General features: G+C 32.1%; 1 protein-coding gene across 1 annotated transcript in view; it reads left to right on the top strand.

Annotated features, from left to right (window-relative positions):
* The window catches only part of LOC136842011 (caldesmon-like), a 35,054-nt gene that overhangs the window by 13,068 nt on the left and 1,048 nt on the right, over positions 1–20,938 (top strand). The window lies entirely within an intron of this gene.

Genomic DNA, 20,938 nt, shown 5'->3' with positions numbered 1-20,938 from the left:
TTGTTCTATAAGAATTGGTTTCATCTTCTGAATAATAATAATAATAATAATAATAATAATAATAATAATAATAATAATAATAATAATAATAATAGGCTTGTTCCATAAGAATTGGTTTCATCTTCTGAATAATAATAATAATAATAATAATAATAATAATAATAATAATAATAATAATAATAATAATAATAATAGACTTGTTCCATAAGAATTGGTTTCATCTTCTAAAATAATAATAATAATAATAATAATAATAATAATAATAATAATAATAATAATAATAATAATAGACTTGTTCCATAAGAATTGGTTTCATCTTCTGAATAATAATAATAATAATAATAATAATAATAATAATAATAATAATAATAATAATAATAATAATAATAATAATAATAATAATAATAGGCTTGTTCCATAAGAATTGGTTTCATCTTCTGAATAATAATAATAATAATAATAATAATAATAATAATAATAATTGTGTTCCATAAGAATTGGTTTCATCTTCTGAACAATAATAATAATAATAATAATAATAATAATAATAATAATAATAATAATAATAATATACTTGTTCCATAAGAATTGGTTTCATCTTCTGAATAATAATAATAATAATAATAATAATAATAATAATAATAATAATAATAATAATAATAATAATAATAATAATAATAATGGCTTGTTCCATAAGAATTGGTTTCATCTTCTGAATAATAATAATAATAATAATAATAATAATAATAATAATAATAATAATAATAATAATAATAATATAATAATAATAATAATAATAGGCTTGTTCCATAAGAATTGGTTTCATCTTCTGAATAATAATAATAATAATAATAATAATAATAATAATAATAATAATAATAATAATAATAATAATAGGTTTGTTCCATAAGAATTGGTTTCATCTTCTGAATAATAATAATAATAATAATAATAATAATAATAATAATAATAATAATAATAATAATAATAATAATAATAATAATAGGCTTGTTCCATAAGAATTGGTTTCATCTTCTGAATAATAATAATAATAATAATAATAATAATAATAATAATAATAATAATAATAATAATAATAATAATAATAATAGGCTTGTTCCATAAGAATTGGTTTCATCTTCTGAATAATAATAATAATAATAATAATAATAATAATAATGATAATAATAATAATAATAGACTTGTTCTATAAGAATTGGTTTCATCTTCTGAATAATAATAATAATAATAATAATAATAATAATAATAATAATAATAATAATAATAATGTTCCATAATAATAATTCTGAATAATAATAATAATAATAATAATAATAATAATAATAATAATAATAATAATAATTCATCTTCTGAATAATAATAATAATAATAATAATAATAATAATAATAATAATAATAATAATAATAATAATAATAATAATAATAATAATAATAGGCTTGTTCCATAAGAATTGGTTTCATCTTCTGAATAATAATAATAATAATAATAATAATAATAATAATAATAATAATAATAATAATAATAATAATAATAATAAAATAAGAATTGGTTTCAAATAATAATAATAATAATAATAATAATAATAATAATAATAATAATAATAATAATAATAGGCTTGTTCCATAAGAATTGGTTTTCATCTTCTGAATAATAATAATAATAATAATAATAATAATAATAATAATAGCATTCCATAAGAATTGGTTTCATCTTCTGAATAATAATAATAATAATAATAATAATAATAATAATAATAATAATAATAATAATAATAATAATAATAATAATAATAATAATATAATAATAATAATCCATAAGAATTGGTTTCATCTTCTGAATAATAATAATAATAATAATAATAATAATAATAATAATAATAATAATAATAATAATAATAGACTTGTTCCATAAGAATTGGTTTCATCTTCTGAATAATAATAATAATAATAATAATAATAATAATAATAATAATAATAATAATAATAATAATAATAATAGACTTGTTCCATAAGAATTGGTTTCATCTTCTGAATAATAATAATAATAATAATAATAATAATAATAATAATAATAATAATAATAATAATAATAATAGACTTGTTCCATAAGAATTGGTTTCATCTTCTGAATAATAATAATAATAATAAATAATAATAATAATAATAATAATAATAATAATAATAATAATAATAATAATCTTCTGAATAATAATAATAAAATAATAATAATAATAATAATAATAATAGGCTTGTTCCATAAGAATTGGTTTCATCTTCTGAATAATAATAATAATAATAATAATAATAATAATAATAATAATAATAATAATAATAATAATAATAATAATAATAATAATAGGCTTGTTCTATAAGAATTGGTTTCATCTTCTGAATAATAATAATAATAATAATAATAATAATAATAATAATAATAATAATAATAATAATAATAATAATAATAATAATAATAATAATAATAATAATAATAATAATAATAATAATAATAATAATAATAATAATAATAGGCTTGTTCCATAAGAATTGGTTTCATCTTCTGAATAATAATAATAATAATAATAATAATAATAATAATAATAATAATAATAATAATAATAATAATAATAGACTTGTTCCATAAGAATTGGTTTCATCTTCTGAATAATAATAATAATAATAATAATAATAATAATAATAATAATAAATAATAATAATAATAATAATAATAATAGACTTGTTCCATAAGAATTGGTTTCATCTTCTGAATAATAATAATAATAATAATAATAATAATAATAATAATAATAATAATAATAATAATAATAATAGCTTGTTCCATAAGAATTGGTTTCATCTTCTGAATAATAATAATAATAATAATAATAATAATAATAATAATAATAATAATAATAATAATAATAATAGGCTTGTTCCATAAGAATTGGTTTCATCTTCTGAATAATAATAATAATAATAATAATAATAATAATAATAATAATAATAATAATAATAATAATAATAATAGGCTTGTTCCATAAGAATTGGTTTCATCTTCTGAATAATAATAATAATAATAATAATAATAATAATAATAATAATAATAATAATAATAATAATAATAATAATAATAGGCTTGTTCCATAAGAATTGGTTTCATCTTCTGAATAATAATAATAATAATAATAATAATAATAATAATAATAATAATAATAATAATAATAATAATAATAATAGGCTTGTTCCATAAGAATTGGTTTCATCTTCTGAATAATAATAATAATAATAATAATAATAATAATAATAATAATAATAATAATAATAATAATAATAATAATAATAATAATAATAATAATAATAATAATAATAATAATAATTGGTTTCATTTCTGAATAATTTAATTCTGATAATAATAATAATAATAATAATAATAATAATAATAATAATAATAATAATAATAATAATAGGCTTGTTCCATAAGAATTGGTTTCATCTTCTGAATAATAATAATAATAATAATAAATAATAATAATAATAATAATAATAATAATAATAATAATAATAATAATAATAATAGGCTTGTTCCATAAGAATTGGTTTCATCTTCTGAATAATAATAATAATAATAATAATAATAATAATAATAATAATAATAATAATAATAATAATAACTTGTTCCAAAGAATTAATCTTCTGAATAATAATAATAATAATAATAATAATAATAATAATAATAATAATAATAATAAATAATAATAAATAATAATAATAATAATAATAATAATAATAATAATAATAATAATAATAATAATAATAATAATAATAATAATAATAATAATAATAATAATAATAATAATAATAATAATAATAATAATAATAATAATAATAATAATAATAATAATAATAATAATAATAATAATAATAATAGGCTTGTTCCATAAGAATTGGTTTCATCTTCTGAATAATAATAATAATAATAATAATAATAATAATAATAATAATAATAATAATAATAATAATAGGCTTTTTCCATAAGAATTGGTTTCATCTTCTGAATTATATTATGGTGTTCATTAGATAGAAGTAACGGAAGGTAATGGGAAATACAGAAAGAGAAGATCGCTTATTAGAAAAGAAAAAAAAATGAATAAATAAAGAGATAAAAATGTATTGAACTGAACTGAATTGAATATAAAATTTAGGCCAGAGGCCAATCTTGAACTTTTGCAGAATTCTACCGACGAGTCGAAGAGAGAGAGAGAGAGAGAGAGAGAGAGAGAGAGAGAGAGAGAGAGAGAGAGAGAGAAATGAATAAACACGTGGAAAGGATTACCCAAGTTGATAAACGCCCCGACGGAGGAAGGATGTGGGTGGCAAGGTCTAGACCTTGGTGGGTGGGAAGGTCACGAACAGGCGACGGTGGCGGGACTTATAGGCCTATAATAGCTAGGTCACAGACCGGCGCATTAGAAGTGAGCCGTTGACGATCTTGTGCTGAAATGTACGTCTGACATGTCGGTATTTTTTCATACATATGTATATGTATGTGTATATATGTATATGCATATATATATCTCTCTCTCTGAAACCGGCAAGAACAATTATATATAGTAACACAAATGATGATGAAATCCTTCGTCTATGGTACCGGTGGAGGAGAGAAAGGGGAGGGGATGAAAAGCAGTCTAACCTTTTGATCATGTTCGAAGGGAGGGAAGGGAGGAGGAGGAAGGTAGTGGATGGAAGAGGTAAGGAGCATGGTGCCACTAACACCTGATCGTTCGAAAGGGGAGGGTGATGAAGGGGGAAGGGGAGGGGAGGGAAAAGAGGGGGATGGAAGAGGGAAGGGGAGGGAAGGACAGCTAAATTAACACTTGATCGTTGCTCGAGAAGGGGGAGGGTGAGGGTGAGGGTAGGGGATGGGAGAAGAGGGGGAGGGGAGGGGGAGGGGAGGGGGATGGAGGAGGGAAGTGGGAGGGGGATGGAAGAGGGAAGGGGAGGGGAAGGACTCATCTAAAGTAACGCTTGATCGTATGCTCCAGAAGGGTGAGTGGGAGGGGGATGGAAGAGGGAAGGGGAGGAAGGACTCATCAAAAGTAACGTTTGATCGTATGTCTAGAAGGGTGAGTGGAGTGGAGATGGAAGAGGGAGGGGGAGAACACATCTAAAGTAACGCTTGATCGTATGCTCCAGAAGGGTGAGTGGGAGGGTGATGGAAGAGGAAGGGGGAGGGGAGGGGAAGGGGGAGTGGGAGGGAAGAGGGAGGGGGAAGGACACAGCTAAATTAACACTCGATCGTGTGCTCCGGGAGGGGAAAAAAATATAAAACTATAAAAAGAATTCACATAAATTTACAATTAATAAAAGTATATATATTTTCAGGTCAAAAGCTTCGTACTATCATAGGCCTATATGTCATATCTTGAAAAGTCTGTCTGTTTGTCTGTCTGTGTGCCCGTCATTTGTCTGCATAACTTGTGTCTGTGTGTGTCGGTGCGTGTGTCTGTTCATACTCTCGGTCATATATATTTTTTCCTACGCAATAACTTGAATCCTTCCAGAAAACATAGGCCTATTTTAGCATCCATTTTTCATACGCTTCCTCCCTTATAGATTCTGATGATCCTGTAGAAGTAGCTGTAGGTGGCCTTATGCCAGCGCAACCTTTGTGGGTATAAAGGAGCCTCCCGGAAAGAATAAATATATAAATAGATATTAAATGGAGTCTAAGATTCACATATAAAGCTTTTCGTAGAAATGATGGCAAAGGTATATTTATGACTCGGTCTAAAACGAATTAAGAATAGCAAAGCCATAATAAAGCTACTTAAACTTACTAGAGAGAGAGAGAGAGAGAGAGAGAATTGTTTCTTTATTTGAGCATGTAATTAAAATTCAACGGCTGAGGATTCCTGTCAAAATTCGTCGCCATTTATAATTCAAAAAATTCCTTTGTTTTTATTTAAATAAATGAATCGATTCAGCGAATTCCAGAAGGAATTTCTACTTGATAGGAACAGCGGCGCCTTGGAATATCATAGGAATGGCATCAAGATGGGCAAACGCAGTACCCCTAACCCCCACCCCGACCCCGCACCCTACAAAGGTCTCCATGACCAAACGCAGCACTCGAATTATGAAAAAGCGTGTGGTTAAAATGTCAGCAGTCGCTGCAATCTTGGAATCCATAATTATTATTATTATTAGTTGTTGTTATTATTATTCAAGTTAATAATAATAATAATAATAATGATAATAATCTGATTTCCATTTGTCTAGGCTCATTCCCTGCTTTTAATGATCCTAGTTAAGTCTTGTACGAAGCTAGCGGAGAAATATACTCTCTCTCTCTCTCAAATATCAGACGGTTATAACGCCTGGTATTGGCGGAGAGAGAGAGAGAGAGAGAGAGAGAGAGAGAGAGAGAGAGAGAGAGAGAGAGAGAGAACAGATCCCGCTAATCCCTTGGAAGCTGACACACCAGTAGGCCTATAGGCGACAAACAACCTTATCTTACACCCACCATATTAAAGTTTACTTTATACATTCGTAAATGTCAACGTGAACTTATACATTAAAATGTAAATCGTATCAAAATTTAGGTAAATTATTGTAATAAAAGTCGTAAAAGTATAAATATATTGTAATAAAACTCGTAAAATTATGGAGAAAAAATCCTTAACGGCTTTTAAGGTCTATAACGGAAGAATTCTCGCCTTTATTTCAGGGGACAATAAGGTCGATAGTGACCGTTTTCCGTTTGAATTCTTTAGCCGTTATGACTTGCCCACTGTGTCCAGGAGGTTTTCTCTCTTTGTTTTTAGAACGTTTGTGTATGCCTGCGGAAGCTTCTCTCTCTCTCTCTCATATACGCAAGTTTTTAGAACGTATGTATAACTGATCTGTGCAATCAACTCTCTCTCTCTCTCTCTTCTCTCATACGCAAGTTTTTAGAACATATATAACTACGATCTGTGTAATCAACTCTCTCTCTCTCTCTCTCTCTCTCATTTACACTAACGCTTTAGTAAGCTAATTCAATTAGTTACATTACGGATTTATACTCATTCGTTTTAGACCCAGGCGTTATATAAAGTTTAACAACGCTTCTATAAAGCTTTATATACTGATATAGAAATCTATAAGAGTCCATTACTTCCCCCCAATACATTCCACTGAGGTTGCTGGCATAAGGCCACTCCAGAACACAAAGAAGTGTGAAAAATGGATGCCAAAATAGGCCTTTAGGTTTTCTGGAACGTCTTGTCAAAATTCGATTGATCTGACGGAAATTTCGAAGGATTCGAGTTGTTATATAGGAAATATACATGACTGGGAGTATGATCATACACACAGACACAGACACAAGTTAATGAGGACAAATGACCGGCGCACAGAGAGAGAGAGAGAGAGTGGGGACAGTTATAAGACCGACGAATTCAAACCAATGGAATCTTTCTCATTATTTTTTTTTATTGCAATTTTTACGTGGTTTATATCATAACAATGAATTAATTTACAGTTATGTCGGTTTTTCTTACATTTACATTTGTAAGTGTACATTGTAATCTAAAAATGTTGTTGTCTTGTAATGAAGCTAATGATGAAATAATATACCGAATTATTTCTACATACAAAAACCGAGAGAGAGAGAGAGAGAGAATAATAATAATAATAATAATAATAATAATAATAATAATAATTGCTACGTCTTGTACGAAGCTAATGATGAAATCATATACCGAATTATTTCTACATACAAAAACCCAGAGAGAGAACGAACGTCACAAAGATGGCAACACTATGGACAATATAGGCGATGTAAAAAGTAAAAAAAAAAAAACCTATGGTAAGAGCGAATTGTTGGGGGGGATAGTTGATATCTGTCGGGCTGAGGGAGGGGAGGCCTGCAAGACACTTACTGCCCGAGGGGGGGGAGGGGGTTGCTGGATCCCCGGGGACAAGAGAGGCGGGAAAGCCAGCCAGATGGCGATGGGGGGGCGGTGGGGATGGATACCTGCGGCATATTGGAGGGAGGAGGCCACCGAGCCGGTCCCAGGCAGGCGAGTCAGCAAGCAACCCCAACAACACCATGCCCCCGCCAGGACCCCTTCCGAATATAGCTCGCTAAGGCTCAACTGCGTTCATACCCAGGATAATGCTCGCCATTGTACACACCTATATCATTATTATCCATCACATGTAAAATAATGCATGTTAATAATGATGATAATGAAAATAAACGGTCTAGTTATGCTCATGACAATCCCAGCTCGTAGTAAAATATGTACTGAGAAGGAGAGAGAGAGAGAGAGAGAGAGAGAGAGAGAGAGAGAGAGAGAGAGAGACTGTAGGAGAGGGGGGAGGGGAGGGAGGGTCCGCTAATCCCTCGGAAATTGCCCCAAAATAAGGGACAAACATCTTCTCTCTCTCCTCTCCTCTCTCCCTCTCTCTCCTTTTCCACTTGTCTTCTCTCTCTCTCTCACACACACACACAAAATCGGAATCAAGGAGACAAAAATTGATTTGACGAAAACTGAAGGATTCAAATTATGACATAGGAAACGTTTATGACTGAGAATTACGATCGTGTGTATGTATGCATGTACGTATGTGTATGTATGTATGTATGTGTGTATGTGCACGTGACTACATGAAACATCATCCCTTGAAAATAACAACATAACTAAAATAGATCTTGAATAACGAATATTCAAGCGGCCGTTACAAACGAAGCTTAAACCCGAGAAAGACGGACAAATGATTTCTCTTTTCTCTCAATACAAAATACGCTACAAAATGTCTGAAATCATTCTATTAGTAAATTAGACGTGATGACAAGACGTGATAACAAGACGTGGCCATCGGCAACACACAAAAATTACTGGTCCATTCTTGGTGGGTCTGATTCTCTCTCTCTCTCTCTCTCAATACAAAATACGCTACAAAATGCTTCGGAAATTATCCTAATAATAAAATAGACATAATAACAAGACGCATTATCATAAATGACAAAAAAAAAATAAATAAATAAAAATGGGTCATTTTGGTGGGACTAAACTTTGGAGGAACAATATGCCGTCTGGGAGGGGGGAGAGAGGGCTGAAGTGACCACCCACCATTTTCCGTACATTCTTTGCCAGAACTGGGTCAGTACAGAAACATTCACAGTAATAATGCCCACATATTTCACATTCAAAAAGCAACTATAAAGATTGCATGCCCAAGGCATACAGAATAAAATGCCTGCAAGCAAGGCAATTAAAAGAAACCCAGCATAATAAACATGTCTCCCATCCTAATCCCACTCTGAAGGGAGCATTTATCCTCATCCCCAAAAAAGGTTGTACTATAACTACGTCTGTGATTAACCAGAGATCTGAGTTGGCTCCTGAGAATGAATATTTCGAGTTCTTAAAATAATGTATACAGTAAGCATGCGTATATATGTTTGTAGTACATATATGCATTCAATGTATGTACATATATACATACAAGGTGTGTGTGTATATATACATATATGATGAAACAATAAAGCCACTTAATACGTTACCTTATCCTACACACCGGGCTGGAGCCAACGAGGTATGACATCCAACTCACAAACACTAGAGATACACTGACGGGCTGACGCGAGGCAGCAAGCAACTGGTGAGGCTGGGATCCTCCGGACCTCCCCATCCACCCGGCTTGAGCCAACGGAACACATTCTCCTTCCACAACGTCTAGAGATACGTTAGGAAATATCATCTCTTTAACGGCGGCCATTCAGCTCCGAAAATTTTAACTCGAATGTAAAAGCAAGCGACAGAGAGAGAGAGGGGGGAGAGAGAGAAAGGAGGATCCTCTCTCTCTCTCTTTCTCTCTCTCTCTCTCTTTCTTTCAATTACACACTGCTTTGCTGGCGCGTACTAAACAATGAAAAAAATATAGAAAATCTTCAAATGACGATTGTTTTTTATTAGAAGTGAATATAAATACTCTTTTTGTTAACTTGAAATTTCATATCTTGATAAGTGTGTAAATCGTATTCCGCCGTGGTTGTTTGCTGTGTTTATTTATCTGATTATAGCACTGCTGCACAGTAGGCCTATATATAATGTGGTTCTTAACCTTTTTATTACCACGCCCCACCCCAGGAAATTCCCCCCCACCCCAGATTTAAAGGAAAACTTTTAAAAAGGCGTTTTTATTCTTTTGGGAATTAATTAGCGAGATACTTGACTGTGCTTCTTAGCGACTCTTGTTGAAGAGAATAACGAATATAATTAGAGAATTTTCAACTTTCCCCTGGGGCTCGCGCCCCCCTTGGAAATTTGGCGACCCCAGATTGAGAGGCAGAACCACTGGAAAGTATACGCATTTTCCTATAATGTACATGATATTAACTCCTTCGAAGTATACATATATAAAACTTATTGTAACAAAATCTTCATAATGAATTGAATAGTCATATATCTTCCTAAATTAAACAATTATGGTACTAATTCAATACAGAAGTTTATTTAATAGCCATTTTTAATGGGATAAAGTGTATTGAATTTGACTCTCTCTCTCTCTCTCGCTCTCTCTCGCTCTCTCTCTCTCCTCGATTGAGGAAATGCATAACGAATTAAATAACCTTTACGAACGTGTTTTCAAATTTTATGGAAGGTAAGTACATGCAGCACTTGTCTTTTATTAAAAAAAAGAAAATATCCCATCCAGTTAACATAAAAAATATGAAAGACACTTTCGTTCCTTTTACTGTACCTCCTTTCATATTCTCTTTCTTCCACCTTACTCTCTTCAACCCTCTCCTAACAACTGATTCATAATGCAACTGGTTTGAGGTTTTCTTCCTGTTACGCCTTTCAAACCTTTTACTGTCAATTTCCTTTTCAGCACTGAATGACTTCAAAAGTCCCAGTGCTTGGCCCTCGGCCTAAATTTAATATTCAGTTCAATACATTTTTATCTATTTATTTTTATTTGGGAGCTTAAATTTCAAGTCAGTGGCCCCTTTTGTGGGTGGCTTGTTCCATGATCACACATGACACACACACACACAATAATAATAATAATAATAATAATAATAATAATAAAGTCTGTTGTTTTATCATGGCAAAAAATTGTTGGGAAAAGTATCATAGATTGGACTGAGATAAGATGAATTTTATATTTCGTAGCGCTGACAAAACCACACTTTATTATTATTATTATTATTATTATTATTATTATTATTATTATTATTATTATTATTATTATTATTCAGAAGCTGAAACCGATTGTTATGGAACAAGCCACCCACAGGGGCCACTGACTTGAAACTTAAGCTCCCATCGGTTATTGGAACAGAAAAAAATATGAATTTACAGATATGATTAAATCTATCAACATATATGAGATATATTTCCTATATGAAACCCCTTTTAAATTTATCTACTTATATCTACAGTTACCTATTGAATTTTATTACGGCGCCAATAACCTATAGGTGTTGTGACGCCAGTTGTAGCAGTCGTAAGTCAATCTCTCTCTCTCTCTCTCTCCAGAGCACAAATGAGTATGTCACACCTGTAAATGGTTTCTTGTCCTTTTCTTATCAATATAACTGTGATAAAACACCTATAAAAGTTATACATATCAGTCTACACACTAAGCAGTCTGTATGCATATACATATATATGTGTGTATAGACTATATATATGTATGTATAAATACACACATACATACATACATATATATATATATATATATATATATATATAAATACACATATATATATATATATATATATATACATACTGCTTAGTGTAGATTGATATGTATATAATTTTAAATGTGCTTTATCACTTAGCTATATATTTTTATAATAAAAATACGAGAAAGTTCTGTTATATAGAAGCTACGGGTGGGGAGGGACCCTCACTTTTTTCTCTCTCTATTAAGATTTGCACAATATTTTTACAAAATGTCTAATATTCCTCTCTCCGCAAAGGAGTTTTGTTTCCCTACTAACAGTGAATGACAGTGATTGCCTATGTGAGTGGTCATTTGAGACTTTAGGCCTACATTTTGCTATAGGGGTCCCCAAACACGTACACACACACCCACACACACACACACACACACACACACGGAATGCACTGGTCTACACACACTCATTAGGAATACAATGGACTACACACACACACACTAGGAATATACTGGTCTACACACACTCATTAGGAATACACTGGTCTACACACACTCATTAGGAATACACTGGACTACACACACACACTAGGAATACACTGGTCTACACACACTCATTAGGAATAAGTGACTGGACTACACACACACTAATACCCAGAATACACTGGTCTACACACACACGCTAGAATACACTGACTACACACACACATACACATCTAGAATACACTGGTCTACACACTCATTAGAATACACTGACCACACACACACACACACCTAGGAATACACACTGGTTCACACACCACTAGAATACACTGGACTACACACACATACACACTAGAATACACTGGTCTACACACACTAATTAGGAATACACTGACACACACACATACACACTCAGGAATACACTGGTTCACACACACTACTCAGGAATATACTGACCACACACACACTAGAATACACTGACCACACACACACAATACCAGGAATACACTGGTCTACACACACTCACTAGAATACACTGACCACACACACATACACACTAGAATACACTGGTCTACACACCACTAGGGAATACACTGACCACACACACACACACCCAGAATACACTGGTCTACACACACTCACCAGAACACACTGGACTACACACACACACACACCCAGGGAATACTAATTGTCTACACATCACCTCACTCAGGAATACACTGACTACCCACACAAATACACACTAGGAATAATGCACTGGTTCACACACACCACTAGGAATACACTGACTACACACACACATACACACTAGGAATAAAATTGGTCTACACACACTCACTAGAATACACTAGACTACACATCCACACTAGGAATACACTGGTCTACACACACACACACACATACTAGGAATACACTGGACTACACACACACACACACGCACACACACACACTAGGAATACACTGGTCTACACACACACACACGCGCGCACAGGCAGACACCATTAGGTTAGACGTATTTAAACCAGTCTCTCGTTTTCCATTTTATTAATATTAATATATATATTATGATCCAAATAATTCTCCCTCTCTCTCTCTCTCTCTCTCTCTCGGGATCGTCGTTAAATATATCATCACCGATACCAACGCCCATATGCCCATACCCACATAGACTCATGGATACCCCATAGACGATTTCCTTAGCAAAAAAAAAAAAAAAGAAGGTGAAGATGGAGATATTATTTTGATTAATAGGATTTTTACTCTTCTTGTGATTGTATATTTTATACATATCAATATTCTGTTTCAAAATTAATATACATATATATATATATATATATATATATATATATATATATATATATATATATATATATATATAGAGAGAGAGAGAGAGAGAGAGAGAGAGAGAGAGAGAGAGAGAGAGAAGGAAGAAAAAGTGCTGAGTATAATTCATAAGCAATGTATAATATTTAGGCCTATTCGTGCGGTCTATTTGTGTAATAATAGTCTCACAATTTTTTTTTTTACGTATTTTACAATCTATCTGCCACATATGTTCGTTCAATGCTGTATTATAAAATGTTGAATTTTATTTTTTTTACATATTTTACAATCTATTTGCACATATGTTCGTTCAATGTTGTATTATAAAATGTTGAGATTCAAAGTGTTGAGATTCATAGCATTGTAATGTCACTTAGGCCTATTTGTGTAGTAATTAGCTCACAATCTTTATTTTACATATTTTTCATTGTATCTACCACATGCGTTCATTCAATGCCTTTTACGATGTTTCCTGTATTTTACGAGTTAACTGTATATTCGTATCGTTATTTTACAACGTAATTAATGCGTAATGCGTAAAAAATATATGACAAACTTATGACGATCTTTTCTGTATCTTATAAGTTAACTAAAATTCATATATTTTCGTCGTCTCGTAAGTGCAAGATAATTTAAAACGTAAATAATGCATAAAACGTTCATTTTCCGTCGTCTCGTATGTCAGTGCAAGGTAATTTACAACGTAATTAATGTATAAAACGCATAAATTGTATACATGACGAAGCCAACAAAACGCGCAAAAAAGGTTCGGGATCGTACTTATTTATTTTTATTATTGCTCAGTTTTAATAAATAACGCAATATTTTGATCATGTTTAGTATCGAATTCTTTTTATCCTCCATTATAGAGTTTGATTCTATTTATTCCATCTCGCAAAATAGGCTTTGATTCCTTGATGCGTCGTTGATTCCGACGCTCGTTTGTTTCAGAGCGCGCCATTTATACTGATGACGCCTTATCAACCCCATATCAGCGCAATCTGCTTGGCGGGAAGTCGAGATCACGATGGCCGCAAAAATCTTTACAAATTCGATGATGGCGACGAAATAAGACGTCACAGCTTTGTATCCCCAGTGAGCATTTCCGCGAAGGTCAGGTTATAGTTGCGAGTTGTTATGAGCAGGACGTGAACAGCGCCAACAACCCGACAGCAGCGGAAACATGTCGGTGTTGTTGCCCGGTAGCAACAAGCAAGGAAGGGCGGACATGTTGGGACGCCGGTTCCACGTGAGAGATACATCGGTTTTTAAATTATTTTTTAAGTCGTTTATTCCTTCTGAGTTTCTGTTCAATTCCCGGTTATTGATTCCTTGTGAATTGCTGTTTTCGTTGCGTCTGTTCAATTCCCGTTGGTCGATTCCAGTCCGGTTTTAGTTAGATCGATTCCCGTCAGGCGATTAGTCTATTCAGGTCAACTGCTGTCGTCTTGGGAAGGTTCTCGTCCAAATCGTCATTACTTGTTTCCGTCCGCACGTTGTGTGTCCGCAGTTATTTGTCCGTATTTTTCCGTCCGCGTTTTTGTCTGCCCGCATTTTTTCCGTCCGCGCTTTTTCTGTCCGCACTCGTTACTGTCCGCATCTGTATTTTTTTTTTTTGTCCGCGCTTTTACTGTCCGCGGTAATTCTAAGCCGGCTGTCCGCGGCGAGCTAGACTATGGCAGTGGACGTATTCCTATGTTGTTCACTGGTTGCCAATTTTGCCGTGTATTAGCTATGGAGGTGGGGTTGGGGTGGGCTTATGGAATGCCGCTTAGACCTACCTCCTGCGGTAGGTAATCCAAGTCGTAGTCTTCAAAGGTCAATCAGTTTGGTTACAACCGGGCGACAAATATTACTTCTAAATTCTTGTAAAGCAAGTAAAATACCATAGGAGAAACGTCAGTTAATCCAGCGCTCGCCGCGGACAGGCCGGCCAGAATTTTACCACATATAATGGTCACACGATAGTGATATAGTTTGAGCCACCTGGCACATGCATTATTTTTTAGCTTATCATTCATTTGTGGTGATTTATACGAAAACTTGATGCATCTTGCGTAATGAATGTTACGGAGATATTTGCTTCATGAATATTGCTCTTTCACAGCAGCATCCCATTCAGCAGCCGAGTTACAAGATGAGGCAGTACACGGGTTCTTCCCCAGCAGCACACGGCAAAATTGTAACTAGTCAACACTGAAACTGTAATTTAACTAAAAATAACGCCACGCAACCTAGGGGTGCTGACTGTTGCCACCTCTTTGCCGCGATAGTTATGGAGTGGGGGTGGGTATTGTCTTTACCTTGTAACCTTCCGTACTTTTGATGGATAACAATAAGGAACAATATTCATCGGCAACACTTCCGTAACCATCGATTTGCGCAAGATTCGAGTGGCTTTTACATGGAATCATCTTCAAAAATGAATGATAAGTAAAAAAATAATACATATCTGAATTTGACTGAAACTGTAATAATACCGGAGGTATTATTATTATTATTATTATTATTATTATTATTATTATTATTATTATTATTATTATTATAATAAATCACTGGAAATATTTCACCAAATTTGACATCAACCAACAGGAGCTCATGAGTAGCACGCTCTAACCTTAATAATAATAATAATAATAATAATAATAATAATAATAATAATAATAATAATAATAATAATAATAATAAATAATCACTGGAAATATTTCTACCAAATTTGACACTTAACCAACAGGAGCTCATGAGCAGTACGTCTAACCCTTAATAATAACAATAATATAATAATAATCACTAGAAATATTTCTACCAAATTTGACACTTAACCAACAGGAGCTCATGAGCAGTACGTCTAACCCCACACACACACACACACACACACACACACACACATAATAATACACACATTAATAATAATCCCTGGAAATATTTCTACTAGATTTGACACTTAGACCAACAGGACCTCATGAGCAGTACGTCTAACCCTTAATAATAATAATAATAATAATAATAATAATAATAATAATAATATTATTGTTATTATTATTATTATTATTATTATTATTATTATTATTATTATTATTATTATTAATCACTGGAAATATTTCTACCAAATTTGACACTCAACCGAGCTCATGAGCAGTACATCTAACCCCACACACACACACACACACACACACACACACACACACACACACACACAATAATAATAATAATAATCACTGGAAATATTTCTACCAAATTTGACACTTAGACCAACAGGAGCTCATGAGCAGTATGTCTAACCCTAAATAATAATAATAATAATAATAATAATAATAATAATAATAATAATAATAATAATAATAATAATAATAATAATATTATTATTATTATTATTATTAATCACTGGAAATATTTCTACCAAATTTGACACTCAACCAACAGGAGCTCATGAGCAGTACGTCTAAACCTTAATAATAATAATAATAATAATAATAATAATAATAATAATAATAATAATAATAATAATAATAATAATAATAATCACTGGAAATATTTCTACCAGATTTGACACTTAGACCAACAGGAGCTCATGAGCAGTACGTCTAACCCTTAATAATAATAATAATAATAATAATAATAATAATAATAATAATAATAATAATAATAATAATAATAATCACTGAAATATTTCTACAAAATTTGACACTTAGACTAACAGGACTCATACAGTACGTCTAACCCCAAATAATAATAATAATAATAATAATAATAATAATAATAATAATAATAATAATAATCACTGGAAATATTTCTACCATATTGACACCACATGAGCTCATGAACGGTAAGTCTGCCCCTTAACAATAATATTAATAATAATTCAATACTTCCTTAAACTGAATTATATTAATGGTCAAGCTGCAGCCCATGGAAATTGAACCACGGCCCGGTGGTGGCCTGTCCTATATCGTTGCCAGAAGCACGATTATGGCTAGTTTTAACTCAGCAAAGAACACTGATAGAGGGGTGCTGCACTTGCATGTTTGATGATTGGAGGGTGGGTGATCAACATACCGTTCGCATTTTTTCCTGTTTCGCACTTTTTCTAATATGCATTTTCCGTCATGCACTTATTTCTGGCATTCTAATCATTTCAGGTTGTCCGCATTTTCAGGTTATTTCCAGGTCCGCATTTTTTCTGCCGCATCATTTTTAAGTCCGATTCTAATAATTTCCTGTTAAGTCTGGGATTTCTGTCCAATTTTTCCGTCCGCACTTAAGTCTTTGATTCTAATCATTTTATTAATCATTTCAGGTTGTCTTTGCTAATCATTTTTTAAGTCTGGGATTCTAATCATTTTTCTTTGATTCACTTCAGGTTAAGTCTGGGATTCATTTCCCTAATCATTTTTTCTTTTCCAGGTTAAGTTTAATCATTTCAGGTTAAGGTTAATTTCTGGGGATCATTTCAGTCTTTGTCATTTCAGGTTAAGTTATTCTAATTTTAGGTTAAGTCCCCAGTCTGGGGGGTTAAGCCCTGGGGCTTAGGTTAAGTCTGGGATTATAATTCAGGTTTTCAGATTAAGTCATTGGGGGCATTTGTTAAGTCTGATCATCCACATTTCAATCATCAAACATACCAAATTGCAGCCCTCAGGTTAAGTCTAGTTTTGATTTAATTTCAGGTTAAAGTTAGGCCAGTCTGGGATTCTAGTCGTCATTGGCAACGTTAAGTCTGGGCTAATCAGGGCCGTGGTTAAAGTTCTATGGGATTCTTATCATGACAGGTTAAGTTAATATAATTCAGTTTTAAAATCATTTCAGGTTAATTATTTAATTATTGTTAAGTCTGGGTAGATTATACATTTCATGGTTAAGTCTGGGATTCCAAGTGTGAAATTTGGTAGAAATATATCAGTTATTAATAATTCAGGTTAAGTAATAATAGGTTAAGTCTGGGATTATTATTATCATTTCAGGTTAAGTCTGGGATTTATTATTCAGGTTAGAGTACTGATTCATGAGCTCAGGTTAAGTCTGATTCAAATTTTCAGGTTAAGATCCAGTGGGATTATTATTATTTCTGGGATTATTTGGTTTCTGGGATTTGGGGTGGATGCCAGGTTGCTCATGAATCATTTCAGGTTAAGTCTGGGATTCTAATAATTTCAGGTTAAGTCTTTGATTCTAATCATTTCAGGTTAAGTCTGGGATTCTAATCATTTCAGGTTAAGTCTGGGATTCTAATCATTTCAGGTTAAGTCTGGGATTCTAATCATCAGGATTATTTTTCAATAGATTATATTGTCTTGCCCTCGTTCTGAGAAGTAAAGATTAGCCGACATCTTGTTTTGCATTCAGGTCAGGCAGGATTCGAGTCTGGTGGTTTCCCTCAAAGCAAAATATTCAGCACAAGTCGATTTGGATTAGATTTTTGCTTGTGATTAATTCCCCCTTTTTTCCCTCAAAAAAATATTTTCCCTGGATTAATTCCCCTTTAAAAAAAATAATAATTTCTCTGGTGGGGAAACTGTCATAATATTCTGAAGTCGAAAAATAATATTTGTCTTCTCATTTGCATGAGGAGGCTCCTGATGGGGGTGCCTTTGGGAAACGGCAGGTTCTTGGCTTTGCCTGCTGCTCCTGCTGTGCCCTGCTGGTGCCCCGAGCCCTTATGCTGCCCGCTGACTTGAATTAAGCAGGTCAGGGTTGGGTCTTTTGTAGGTTTTCTGAGGTACCCTAATTTATCATTATCCAGAAATTGAAGCTTCTGTGGGTATGTACCCTTAGCTTATCCAAGGTCTTGAGCCCAATTGTTTGTGTGTTTGTGTGTGTGTTTGTGTAACCCAAAGTCTTTATCCCAATTTGTGTTTGTGTAAAGTTACATGACTGTGACCTGAACCCCTAAATCTGTTTTGCCTCTTTGAAATGCCCCAACGGAAGGACGAACTCAGTCTAATGACCCGACATGTTTCAGGAAGCCGACGTTTCGTGGAGCCGTGGTGGGAATTCCGAAGAGGCCAAAAGAAGCCCTGATTGACGAAGCGTGGACAAGAACCTCCCCTTCAGTCTCCCACAGGTGGGTCCTGGTAAGGTACGGGAACTGAAGCATGAATTGAGTCTCCGTCGGTGAGTTCGTAGTTCCTGATTTCCTAAAGCCTCTGGACACTAGACACCTTTCTAATACTTCCTTTTTCGCAGGATTTGCTGCCCATGCCCCGGGCAGTTCGTAGTCGTGCCCAATGCCAAGAGGGACGAGGTCTGCCCAACTGGGTGGAGTCGCCTCCCATCTGGGGTACCCACTAGGCGATGACGTATCTCAGGGGTACCTGCTCGTTACGGCAGTTCACCTGCTGACGCAATGAGGAGGTAGCAGCGATTTGCTTAACAATAATGTGGTTCCGGGAATTACGAAGAACTTTCCCAATTTCTCTTGGAATCAGTAATTTTGGAATGTGGATGACGTATAAGTGTTTTGGAGGGTGTACCATTATACTGATACACCCCAGTTGGTGTGTATGGAATGTATTTCAATAGATTTTTTGAATTGAACTGAGTGAACGAACTAGCTTGTATTAAGCTGGTACTTAATTTTGTTTATAACTAGCTTGTATTAAGCTGGTACTTAATTTTGTTCAACTAGCTTGTATGAAGCTGGTGCTTAATTTTGCTTACAACTAGCTAGTATTGAGCTGGTACTTAATTTTGCCTACAGCTAGCTTGTATTAAGCTGGTGCTTAATTTTGCTTACAACTAGCTTGTATTAAGCTGGTACTTAATTTTGCTTACAACAACTTGTATTAAGCTGGTACTTAATTTTGATGAGACCTAATGATGATTATATTCATAAATAATGCCTTTTTCAGGATAATTTTTATTACCTTTTTTCAGGATTATTTTTATTTCCTTTTTTCAGGATAATTTTTATTACCTTTTTCAAGATAATTTTTATTACCTTTTTCAGGATAATTTTTATTACCTTTTTCAGGATAATTTTTATTACCTTTTTCAGGATAATTTTTATTACCCTTTTCAGGATAATTTTTATTACCTTTTTCAGGATTAATTTTATTACCTTTTTTCAGGATTATTTTTATTTCCTTTTTTCAGGATTATTTTTATTACCTTTTTCAGGATTAATTTTATTAACTTTTTTCAGGATTAATTTTATTACCTTTTTTCAGGATTAATTTTATTACCTTTTTTCAGTTTTACTTTTATTTCCTTTTTTCAGGATTATTTTTTATTTCCTTTTTTCAGGATAATTTTTATTACCTTTTTCATGATTATTTTTTTACTTTTTTCAGGATAATTTTTATTACCTTTTTTCAGGATAATTTTTATTACCTTTTTTTAGGATAATTTTTATTACCTTTTTCAGGATAATTTTTATTACCTTTTTCAGGATTAATTTTATTACCTTTTTCAGGATTTTTATTTCCTTTTTTCAGGATAATTT

This window comes from Macrobrachium rosenbergii, chromosome 9, assembly GCF_040412425.1.
Source record: "Macrobrachium rosenbergii isolate ZJJX-2024 chromosome 9, ASM4041242v1, whole genome shotgun sequence".
In the NCBI taxonomy this organism is placed as follows: Eukaryota; Metazoa; Arthropoda; class Malacostraca; order Decapoda; family Palaemonidae; genus Macrobrachium; species Macrobrachium rosenbergii.
Note: the sequence above shows the minus strand (reverse complement) of the source record. Positions and strands in the feature narration are given on the sequence as shown.